Source organism: Chrysemys picta, chromosome 3, assembly GCF_011386835.1.
Source record: "Chrysemys picta bellii isolate R12L10 chromosome 3, ASM1138683v2, whole genome shotgun sequence".
Taxonomy (NCBI): Eukaryota; Metazoa; Chordata; order Testudines; family Emydidae; genus Chrysemys; species Chrysemys picta.
The window spans coordinates 142,763,423-142,776,219 of NC_088793.1; positions in this window are offsets into that span (position 1 = coordinate 142,763,423).

The following is a 12,797-nucleotide window of genomic DNA, read 5'->3' on the forward strand; positions in this document are numbered from 1 at the left end:
CTATCTTGCTCCTGATCTAGCTTGCTCATTAAGAATGTAGTCAGACCTGGTTGCAAGATAGGGGATGCGGGGGGGGGGGGGGGGAGGGGGAGAGGAGCTCCCTCATCAAAATATCCCATAGCCCAGTGGGTAGGACACTCACCTGAAAGGTTGCAAACCCCTATTTAAATTTCCTCTCCCCTTCAGGTGGAGGGGGGACTTGAAGTGGGGTCACACACATCCCACGTAAATAACTTTTTTAGCCTTGCTGTTAGGGTATGAGTGGGGAGGAGTAGCTGATGCTGCTAGCTCACTTAGAGGGGTCTGGTCTGGTAGGTGGGCTCTGAGAATGCTTTCTAGATCAGGTGAGTTAGATGGAGGGAAACCTTGCTCTGGGATTTAGGTGTCTTGGTGTCTAGAGGGAGGCTGTCGTGCACATGCTTAGAGGCATAAACATAGGTATTTATGGAACTTTTACTGCAAAAATTAGGCTCTGAGTGAGTATAGGTGCCCACAGGGTTCAGGCATCTGAGTGTGGGTTTTGTGAATCTCAGCGGGGCTCGACGCTGGGATTTTGGTGCCTAAAGTGGCAGTTAGGCACCTAAGTTCTTTTGTGAATCTAGCCTAGTGTCTGTTGCAGAGGCTGAAGTAGCATCTACTGGCCTCTGTCATAGAAATTCTATATTCCTTTACAAAACCGTTACACAGAAGATCAGACTCAGTGGCCAGATATTGGCTTTATCTCCAATTTAACAGTGCAGCTGCCTTTTGACATAAGAATCGAGGTACAGTGAAGAATTAGGCAATTAAACAAGCTGGAGCACTTGTGTGTGTGTGGGGGGGTGCTAGGTAGTGGCTTATGGGAGTTGGGGCCATTTCTCTAATTGTCCTCAAAGGAGAAGCCCTTGAGACCTCTAATATGTCTAGCTAGTGAGGAGATAATGAAGAAGGACCTCTGTGCGACAACAGGGCAATGACTAGCATGCCAAAGGCAGACCTTGGGAGGCCCAAACTAAAACAATTTCTTGCCTTCAGTAGAGTAGATGACCTGATCTGCCATCCCAGGTATTGCAAAGGGCAAGGTTATCTTTGCTCTCCTACTGGTGTTCCCTTTTAGGGCTTTTAGGTATGAATCACATTAGTTTTGTGCTAGGGATTTTAAACCACTTCCTCTGTCAACCCTAATAAAGTCCTCTTGTGTGTTAGGAGTATGAGAGTATTTTATTAGAGATCTTAGTAATTGATTGGTTCTATCACCTCAAGATTGAAGCACTTCTATTGATTGCCTTTTATCCTGTCATAATACCTAGTGGTAGACCATAAGGTAATCATAAGAGCATAGGCAACAACAAGAATGGGAGCAATCCAATGGTGGGACTGGACACAATATGCAAAGGGATGAATTACTTGCTCAGTGAATATCAATTAAAGCAGTTCTTAAACACCAGCCTCACTATTTATTAAATGTACTTGTACAGTCAGATTTCAAAATAATAATCTATTATGTTTAAATATTTCAGTGCTTCCTAGGAACTTAAAAACACACCTTTTCAGTAAAGATAAAATGCATCTCCTCAGATTTTAAGTATAACCATTTGTAAGTCTTAAAGGATGGCATATAATTAACTCCTTACACTGCAAAGTAAATGATTATCCAATACAAGAAACAATGTACATGGTTTAATTATCTGAGAGGAAAATAATTACATAACTAGATGGGCAATATTCTGCATGCTTATTAGGGAAGTTAGAAGGGATTCTACTAACTAGATTTAATTACCAGGCTTGTTAGTATCATCTTACTTTTTGAGTGATTAAAATTCTTTAGTTCTACAAGAAAAGTAGTCCTTTAACATATCCATTGTACACTTACTGGATTATATTTTACTTCCCCATGCCACATCTAAAGAAAATAAATCCTTTTTCTTTGTTCCCCCATGCACAAAGCTTTCAAAAATAGGGGGAGAAATCATCAAAAAATGAAATAGAGTTCACCTTCAAAGTACTGCATGTGACTAGAAATAAAATAATTCCATTTCATGGAGTGATATATTTTTAATGCTTTTTCTACCTTCAGATTTACTACCATGTCAGAAAAGTAACTTAAAATCTACAGCCAGGAAAAGGAAGGGAGATAGTTGTACTCCATCCCTGAACAGAATATTACCAAACCTTCCAATATCTAGATTATTTGTTCATGGGATGCAGCACAGTGATGATTTTCTTTGACCTTTAACCTGTTTCATAAAGTCTGAGTCAGGAAAAACTTCTCCAACTACCCCAATGCAAATTTTATCAGTTTATAAGCGCTGCTTGGCCTTTATAAACCCAATTATCACAGTTTGAGATTTTGATATAAAAATATGCTTTCAAATAACTCCCACTGAATGAACTATATTTCATCACTTGGAAATGTAGTATCTTGCACAAAAATTGTTCTCTTTGGTACACTTCTCTGTAGAGTTCGGTGAAGTTACATTGGTAAAGTCAGAGTAACTGAGGCTTGGTCTACACTAAACCCCCAAATCGAACTAAGGTACGCAACTTCAGCTACGTGAATAACGTAGCTGAAGTCGACATACCTTAGTTCGAACTTACCGCCGTCCAGACCCGGCAGGCAGGCTCCCCCGTCGACTCCGCGTACTCCTCGCGGCGAGCAGGATTACCGGAGTCGACGGGGAGCACTTCTGAGTTCGATTGCCTGCCACCGAACCAGCGCGGTAAGTATAGACAAGCCCTTAGAAGATTATTACTCCCTCTGTTTGACATCTTTTGAACTGCAATTAGGGATGTGAAAGCCAGTCTGATCAAAAACACACTGGATCACATTTTTTTTTATCTAATACTCTAAACAATCTATTTTTGGAAGTTCCCAAAGATTCAGATACAACAGGAGCCCAAGGTAAAACTCACCCCTGTGCAGAGGGTCACCAGAAGAGCTATGTGCTATTTTAATCTGACTTCCCTCAGATTGTAAATGGAGCTTGAGCTGGCCCAAGGTTAAAATACCTTAAGTGCCTAGAAGCCCCAGTGAAGTCAATGGGACTTGGGTGCACACAGCTCTTGGTGGATTAAATCACCATTTATCACAGCACAGACTGAAATACTCTCTGCTCTAGAGAATTCTTAAGGAGTTTGCCTTCTAGCTTTTTCCAACCCTGCCTGCCTTCCTAACTTGAAAGGGGGTTCTATAACTCATTATCTTCTTAGATGCTAAAGTTATAAGCAAAATATATGTTCCTTGGTGATGAAAACTAAAACCTCCACAGTTTATCATCATGCCACATTTTTTTCATCTTGAACAAGGAAATTCCCAGAACTACATATGATAGCTAAACGAGATGAAAGATTGACTGAAGTAAATTAGCAAAGCTGAATGGAGAAGATTTCATGGGCCTGTTTACACTGGGGCCTATGAATCATTACCTGCCACTGGACACCTACCCTGAGGATTCACATGGGACTTAAATGGGACATAGACCTTGTTCAGGACCTCTGCAGAGGAATTAATTTTACCTGTTGTGCTGACCTCTGGGCAGTGTTTTAACTTTCATGAAGACTAAAATATATTAGGCAAAGGAGAAAACAGTACTTAATAACATGTGACAAAGTCAGGCTGGATGGTTGGAAGGGAGTGGTCTTCTTGGGTACTGGGAAGTGGGAGGGTATGTTAGCCCTAGAATGATAAAGGTCCTTTTTCTGACAAGCTGACAAGGGGTTACCCCAGGTCAATTAGGGACAGCTGAGTCCTATTAAGGGCAACCTGAACCTTTAAAAAAACCCCTCCTGATAACATTGGGAGCTAAGACAAGCTGCTGCAAGGTTAGTGGTGACAGGGAGAAAAACTTCTCCAGGGTGAGAGGTTGTTCCCCTCCCCACAGGGGAAACAATCAAAACAGAGTGCCTGTTTAGGGGAAGCACTGACACCCCTCTCCAGCAAGGGGGCAGGGAAAAGTATCCCCCTTTGTTTCTGTGTCTGTAAATTTGTTTGGTGGAGGAACAGTCTTTAGGCTTGCCCTGAAGCCTACCTTGAAAAAATGGATAATTAAACAGAGGGGGAAGACAAACCCTGTCCAGAGTGGGGCTGATTTACCCTGTCTGCTCCCCCTCCCCTCCCCACTGTGGGAAAGTGCTAAGTTTGGCAAGATGGAGGAGGTGCCTTGCCACACATATTATCTTTTAAATTAACACAGGTGATATGAAAATCTTACTGTTTCATTAAGAATAAGGGAAGAATTTCATTCTCTTTTTTAAAAATAGCTATTTTCTGAACAGTCAGACTTGGGATTGCCTTCCTTTGAAGGTGCAAAGCCTCAGTTGCCTTCAGCTTTCTAATTACTTATCAGCATGCAATACTCCATGGTGGCCAGACTAATAGAGATGTGAGTTTAGAGAATCACTGTGTTGTGAGCAGATAAAATAAGACTAATTTTCTGTGCCATCCTCCATTTTCATAGTAGGCATATGAAAGAGAACATGTACATACTAGTCAGCTAGATCATAACTCCAGTATATGTACATGCTATATTTTGTCTGATTCAAGATGTTGCACATAGGTTAGTGCATTAGCTGAAAAGGCAAATAGTATGATGATTAGCCATAAGTTAGCCTTGATCCAATGGAGATGATGTAAATTCACTGTAAAACAAAACCATACTGAATAATTGCTAGAGACTGCTAAAAATACAGATAAAGTTTGCTGTGGTCAGTGATCTAGAGAGTACAGTACACACTAGGATTCTGTTAATTCAGGGAGGGCTGAATTATACTTGTTGTTCAAGGGATCTCTCTGGGCCTGGATACTTTATGAAGTGTCTCTATTTGTAATACCTATTGCTGTTTGGAACTGCTGGGTCGCTTGCTCAAGGTATATGGCAGCAATAAGTGTTGTGTCCAGGGGAAAATGTCACTAGCAGATGTTACAATGACACAATCTAAAAGACCAATTCTTTGATGTGCCAAGATATGCTCAGTGCAGGATTAGAGTGTCAGGGAGCAAGTTATGCCTCCCCGATTCTCATGGTGCATTTACAGTGCTCCCCCCCCCATCAGAATAAGTTAGAACGGTTTAGTGGTTGTGTGATGGGGTGGGCATCCCTTGCCAGTGACAGGTGAGAGAGTTAAAGGGTTAGTTAGTCCCATTCACTTCACTTGGGTGGTAATTAAGTAATTTGTTAACCAGAGAAGATGGCACTCATGAAGGATAACTCAACAGACACCTGGACCTTATAAATAATCTGAGAGCCACAGGGAACATTCGGGAGGGCTGGATCCTGTGATAGTCTCAAGTGCCACAGATAGTTGGATGATTTAGGCTCAGTAGGCCAGTGTTTCATACCAGAGCTGGGGAAAGGCAGTGGAATCCCAGGAAAGAGTGGAGGACAGAGCTTGGAGGATAGGTTAATTCTTCGGGATTTTGGAATGTAACTGGACATTTTGTTATCTTTCTCAGCTGATGGGCTGAATGAAGTGCAAAGACAAATGCTCTGCAGGTGTGCTGGGAATGAAAACCTCTGCAACATTGCACACTGATACAAGGGTGTGCACTTGTGGTGAGAGAGTGCAGCCTGTAATGATGCACAAACTTCTGCCAAGTGGCTCAGGTCCCTATGAGAAATTGTGAATTTGCATAGCACAGGTGCTCACCTCCCATGCCACCTCTGTGTAAGGAGCAGTGGATGTAGGATCTGATTACACTTGCTGCATGCTAGCTCAGAGTTCCCCCGGTGCTGCAGGAATTCTCTGTTGGTCAGTTAGGGCCTTATTCTGTCTCCTGACTGGCAGGAGGTGGCTGGCACTGGAGGAGAAAACTTGGCACTGAAAGTGCAACCAGCTCGATATTAGCTATAGTAGTCCTAAATAGATTAATCATCAAGGAAATATTGTTGGTATCTACAAAGAGAGCTCTGAATACCAGGGGGGAAATGGCTAGGGAATAGCATCACTGAAAAAAATTGGAATTCAGTGAGTCATCAACTGAATTCAAACTGATCTAGTACTATTGCAATATAGCATGAAAAATAAAAACTGTTCTGTATGACCTTGATCCTTCCTGAACTCCATGACTTCAGTAAGTGGGTCACTGCTATGTGGGGCTGGGGTGTAGGAGTATTGTTTTTTTGGGGCAATGCATTTTTCAAAATCCATAGATAAAATGGAGAGAGACCTGAGCAACTAGAGTGACAAAAGATTTCAAAAACATGAGTGACAGCGTTTGGAAAGGTTCTGGGAACTGAGCATCTTTAGACTAGAGACAGAGTGGGGAGAGGTGATAAATGTTTACAAATCCATAAAGGATACTGGACTGGGAGGCAATTACACTCATTAATTCTTTAGTTCTCAGTGACTAATGGGCTTAGACTATTGTAGCCAAGCTGTTTACATTATGGCTCAGTCATCTGTTTGCAATGCATGGAAATATGGGGGGATGTTACCCTGAATTCCCTTCCCTAAAAAGACTGGGGCAGGTGTGATTGGTCCACAAATGGGTGAGTACAGGTCCATAGCATGTCTTCCCTAGAGGACCTTTCTTTGCCAACAAGTCTGTTGCTTGGCTTTCTGCATGAAAGGGATCCCATTTGCAGTAGCCTGTCACCTTCAGCATAAGGATGTCAGAAGGATGAAAGGCCAAATTACTGATGTAGCACAGTGAGATTGCCTACTTGAGAGGTGGAGAAGTGAATTCAGGGGCATGCCAAAATGGCAGCAACTCCGTAAGGGCATTACGTACCCATGATAAAGCTGAAAAGACCTGTAATGTTTATTGAGGATACAATGCAGAATTCCAATGCACATGCCACTGCTGCCAATTCTGCATGTTGTGCAGAATGAGAGTGCAATCGAAGGACTGAGATCATGACAGAAGGTATGCCTATGAGCAGATCATAGAATATCCGGGTTGGAAGGGACCTCAGGAAGTCATCTAGTCCAACCCCCTGCTCAAAGCAGGACCTAATCCCCCAACTTAATCATCCCAGCCAGGGCTTTGTCAAGCCTGACCATAAAAACCTCTAAGGAAGGAGATTCCACCATCTCCCTAGGTAACCCATTCCAGTGCTTCACCACCCTCCTAGTGAAAAAGTTTTTTCCTAATATCCAACCTAAACCTCCCCCACAGCAATTTGAGACCATTACTCCTTGTTCTGTCATCTGCTACCACGGAGAACAGTCTAGATCCATCCTCTTTGGAACCCCCTTTCAGGTAGCTGAAAACAGCTATCAAATCCGCCCCCCCATTCTTCTCTTCTGCAGACTAAATAATCCCAGTTCCCTCAGCCTCTCCTCATAAATTGTATGCTCCAGCCCCCTAATAATTTTTGTTGCCCTCTGCTGGACTCTTTCCAATTTTTCCACATCCTTCTTGTAGTGTGGGGCCCAAAACTGGACACAGTACTCCAGATGAGGCCTCACCAATGCCGAATAGAGGGGAATGATCACGTCCCTCAATTTGCTGGCAATGCTCCTACTTATAGAGCCCAAAATGCCATTAGCCTTCTTGGCAACAAGAGCTCACTGTTGACTCTCATCTAGCTTCTCATCCACTGTAAGCCCTAGGTCCTTTTCTGCAAAACTGCTGCCTAGCCACTCAGTCCCTAGTCTGTAGCAGTGCATGGGATTCTTCCGTTCTAAATGCAGGACTCTGCACTTGTCCTTGTTGAACCTCATCAGATTTTTTTTTTTTTTAAATTTGGCCCAATCCTCTAATTTGTCTAAGTCCCTCTGTATCCTATCTCTACCCTCCAGCGTATCTACCACTCCTCCCAGTTTAGTGTCATCTGCAAACTTGCTGAGGGTGTAATCCATGCTATCCTCCAGATCATTAATGAAGATATTGAACAAAACCAGCCCCAGGACTGACCCTTGGGGCACCCCGCTTGATTCTGTCTGCCAGCTAGACATGGAGCCATTGATCACTACCTGTTGAGCTCAATAATCTAGCCAGCTTTCTGTCCACTTTATAGTCCATTCATCCAGCCCATACTACTTTAACTTGCTGACTTATAAATCCCAAACCCATGATAGGGTTTACCTTGTTTATAGGAGCTTGAACTAGTCACAAAAACATTCTCTTTTAAATCAATAGTGGAAGGCAGGAGCTTAACGGTTCCCGTTATCTTGTCAGTGGAGATACTGGGCACTCATGTGGTTCCCCTTCATATACAAGCTAGCAGGCAAGGGAGATAGCATAATATCTTATCCCTGTAATAGAAGTGAGCAGTGTGCCAGATGAGGGTTTGACACTTGTTCGTCCTTGACTCTATCTGAGAGTATCAGAGTAGCAGCCGTGTTAGTCTGTATCCTCAAAAAGAACAGGAGTACTTGTGGCACCTTAGAGACTAACATTTATATATATAAATCTCTCTCTCTCTCTCTCTATAGATATAGATCTCTCTCCTCAATATATGTTTCACTCTATATGCATCCGAAGAAGTGGGCTGTAGCCCACGAAAGCTCATGCTCTAATAAATTTGTTAGTCTCTAAGGTGCCACAAGTACTCCTGTTCTATCTGAGAGTAGGAAACTGACTGGGGTGTAATATGATGTGGATTGAGCCAATCAAAAAGGTAAAATATTTAATAGCACTATTAGTGGTGGGCAGATACCACTCACACAGTGAATACTTAATGTCTACAGTGGTATTCTCCTGGAAGTATATACAACAGTTCTCCTGGGAGCATAGGGCACAGTTTCCCATGTCCTCCTTGGGACACTACTGCTGCCGCAGCAATATCACTAACCCACACTTCTAAGTGACAGGGTTTAGTATTGGCTGTCTGGCTAATGCTGGAGCATTAGCCATCAACTTCTTAAGGGCAGCTTCTGCCTCAGCATGGTGGTCTGTCCATTTCCAATGGGCATTTTCTTTAAAAGCTTGTATAGGGGAGTGGCCATCATTGCGTAGTTGGGAATAAAATCCCAGAGGTACCCAGTGAGTCCTAGAAAGGACCGAAGGGTAGATAGGTAGGTTGCCCTTGCCAACTACTGTATCAGGTCTACTTCTTGCTGCAGTGATATAGGACCTTCGCTAGACAGGGTGTTGCTAAGGAAGGAAACTTCAGTCAGGTTAATGCAACACTTCAGCCAGGCTTCCAAGATGCTACTCTTGGGTTGCTATCACGAAGCAGATGTCAGTTCTGTACTGAAATAAGGCAAATAGGTTAGAAAAGATAGACAATGCTTGTTTCATCTGTAGATGGGAAAATTGAGAACAAGTTATGATACCTTTAGGGCAAATTGTTCCAGGTGTAGTGTTGATTCCCCCCAAAGGTAAAAGCAAATTTATATTGGCATTTCTCCATAAGGGGAAGGGACCAAACCCCATTGTTAATGTCAACAGTGCAGAATCCGGATTAAATGATATGAGCAAATCTGGCATTGTAGCAACTGTAGCTTCACATGCAGGTGACTTGATCAAGTTTACAATCAGTCAGGAGATGCCAGGAACTGACACACTCCCCCAATTTGGCCAGTCAGGAAACTATTTGATAATGTTTTGAATTGCCCCTTGTTCTAGAAGGGATGTAATGTCAGCTGCAGTATAGGGCTTTGCCTCATGTGGGAATAAATATTTTTTTGTAGAGGAGGGTCATTCTCTTCTCCACATATTGCAGTGGCCATCCTACTTCTGTCATGCTTATGACTGGCAAATGCTGCAGCATTTGCCTCCACCACAAGTCTCAGCTCTTCTTCACGTATAAATGGACAGGTTGTATGTGGCTGGTTTCTTCACCACCGCTATGGCACGTGGATCCAGAATGATAATTGGCCTCTTACCTAACGTCTGTGTAGGGGTAACACACAACAATCAGTTGGCCAATTCAATTATACATCCATTAGGTGCTAGAAAATCTAAGCCTAATATATTAAGGCACAGGGATGAACCTGGTACATGTCTCCAATCTGTCTTGGCAATGGTTCTGGTCAGGATTACTGGCAAAGGTCTCTAAAGCAAATGTGTTCCCTGATGACAAAGATGATGTCTTTGGGTCTGGATCATGAATAATACAGACAGCAGCTCCTATGCCAACCAAAAAGTTCAGGTGGTAGCCCCTTACCACTGCTGGCACAGGGGGGTGATTGTTCGTATCTATCCAGAGGACAGCGTGGGGCATGTAACAGTTGTTGCTGATCCGCTGAATCTCCCTCTTAAGGATATGGATCCTTTTCCTTGGCTTCTAAGGCTAGGACCGTAACCCAATACCTTGGGAATCCATGTCCTCCTCTGGATAGTTAGCAGGGGCTACCGTTCTTTGGCCGCTCCTGGAGCCTGTCACAACCTCCTATCTATTCTCTCTTTAGGGTGATTAGATGTCCTGATTTTATAGGGACAGTCCCGATTTTTGGGTCTTTTTCTTATATAGGCTCCTATTGCCCCCCATCCCTTGTCCCGATTTTTCACATTTGCTGTCTGGTCACCCTATCTCTCTCTTAGGCTGGCTTCCTCACAACAAAGGCAATTAGATGCCTTAACCCCCAACTTCTCTCCCATCTGGCACAACTCCTGCTGTAATGCCAAGAGCTCCTCAAAATAATACCCTTTGTTTTGAGTTTGTTGTTCAAAACCTCTTCTCTCCAATCAGGAAACCTATCATCTGCTAGGCGACTGATTTCATGGTGAAAAACTGGGGTTGCTTCTTCCTGTTGTGTGGCTACAGCAATTTTGTGTTTTGGCTGCGTATTTTCCTGATCTTGCTGAGGGGTGGTGATTACTGCTTCAGCTGCAGCAATAGGAGGCTTTTGTTTACCCTGCTTTTTAAAATTCAACTTGACCTTCCTTGCACTAATTGTACTGCTTTGGTCATTTAAGCTAGCACTTTGTCTGTGGTGGAAGAATCTGGGCTAACAAACCTCTCTATTCAGTTTTGAACTGGAAGGGAGTTGCTGACCAGCAAGCTAATTAACTGATTAAGTTGGTCAGGCATATTGCTAATATCCCAAGCAGATTCTAATCTTTCATTGAAAGCATGGGGTGACTTCCCCTTCTGCTGTTTAAGACTTGCAAGAAGTGAAATGACCAACGCATGCTGGGCATTGGGCATTATCTGCTGCAACTGCTGAACTGTGTCCTCAAGGGAGCATACCCCAGTTTTATACTCCTGGGATAAGGCTCATTTATCCACAGTCCTATGCAGTGCTCACACAAAATCCCAAGGTGATCTCCCTAACACTTTCCCCATATGTCTTCCTCTGATAGGATAATATATATCCTACATACTTTCTGAACGAACGTGGCTTTTTCATGTCTGCTTCATTGCCTGTCCCTCCAGCGTGGCCATGTGTCAGAGGTCAGTGCTCTGAATTGGGGGAGGTGGTTCCTTGAGAGTAGTGAGAGGCATCTCCCTCAGTGCTGATGTGTGTGGCATGGCACCCTGGCCATTGTTTGACTCAAATAGCCATAACTGAAGGGAGCTTAAACTACCCTGTCTCTGCCCACTGGCATGGATACTCTCTTCTGAAGTGGCTGAGCTCCTTCTCGGGGTCATGTCTTCTGTCCTATCTATAACAGTTTGCAAGAGGTCCCGTGCACTTTGCATGTACTGGGTGACATGTATTCAATGCAGTCAGTTCTTGCTCTGTATTTAAGAGTGCAATCAAGAGTTACTTGCTTTTCATGTCCTTTCACAGCTTTCATCTTGTCTTATTCCTTCTTTTATTTGTTCATCATTCATACCCTGTGCACAGTGCTCTTCCCATGCAGTCTGTTTCCTTATTCTTGGGGTTTGGATTCTTCCGCAAGCCATCATGACTGTCACTCCCTCCTTGGCACTGGCTTCTGCCCCAGGGGCCTGGCCTCCTGTGGATTGATTTTCACCTCCATTACCACCTGGGCAGTCACTCATCCCAGGGGGCATGTGAGTACCTGTGGCCCCTTGGCTCTCTTGGCTTAGGCAGCTCTTGCACTGTCTGATTGCCAGCCTCTTGGAAGGTCATTTGTAGCTGTTGTCTGGTAACCACTCCTACTGGACTCCTCCCCTCTCTCCTGCCTCCAAGGGTACGTCAGCCTCTCCCTTTTACTCAGCTGCTATGGGATGTAGAGGTGTGACTTGTGTTTCTAGGGTGCTGGACCCAGGTTACACCCCTCTGGGTCGTTGACCCAGCTAAGGCTTAGGGAGCTGGAGTGGGAATTATTTCCAGCCCTGGTGACAAAACAGGCATCTCGGGGGGGAGGTGTACAGGCTCTCTTTCCTGCAGGACACCAACTGGCCCTACAATGTGGGGTTGAGCTTTCCTGATCTTTCAAGGCCAGGCTGATATTGGGCTTGGTTTAGGAGCCCTTTTTGCCAAGGCCTTCCGTTCTTTTTGGGGTCATGCCATTACCATTGGGGAACATGAGTGGCTGCTGGTTGCTCTCGGGTTAATTGATACATATCTAACTGTTTTGGAGAGTCTGCTCATTCTGTTTCCTCTAGTGACTCTGGAGAATGTGGCAATCCCAGACCTCTAGTCTGACGTTGCAGTTCATGCTTTATGCACAGCAACTCCTCCTCTTCTAAAATGTCAGGCTTGCTCTAAACCCCCAACATGTGTTTCCAGTTCCTCTACAATTTATTTATTAGCTTTCTGGCATTCCTGGGCTATTGCCTCTGCCATTGGGTGGCCCTTGCTTTTTCTTCCTCCAGAGCAAGCGGACTCCCTCTGTATCTCTCCTTTAGTTTCCTGCAGCCTGTCAACTGATGCTACATTCAAACTGGCAACTGTAGTCACCTGGCTGCATCGTTCCTGTCATTACACTTCCTCTCAATATCTGACTACTGCTGTAATTCATAGAGCTGATCAATTTCCTCTTTTAGCTTATTAGCCGAAGTGTCCAATGTATA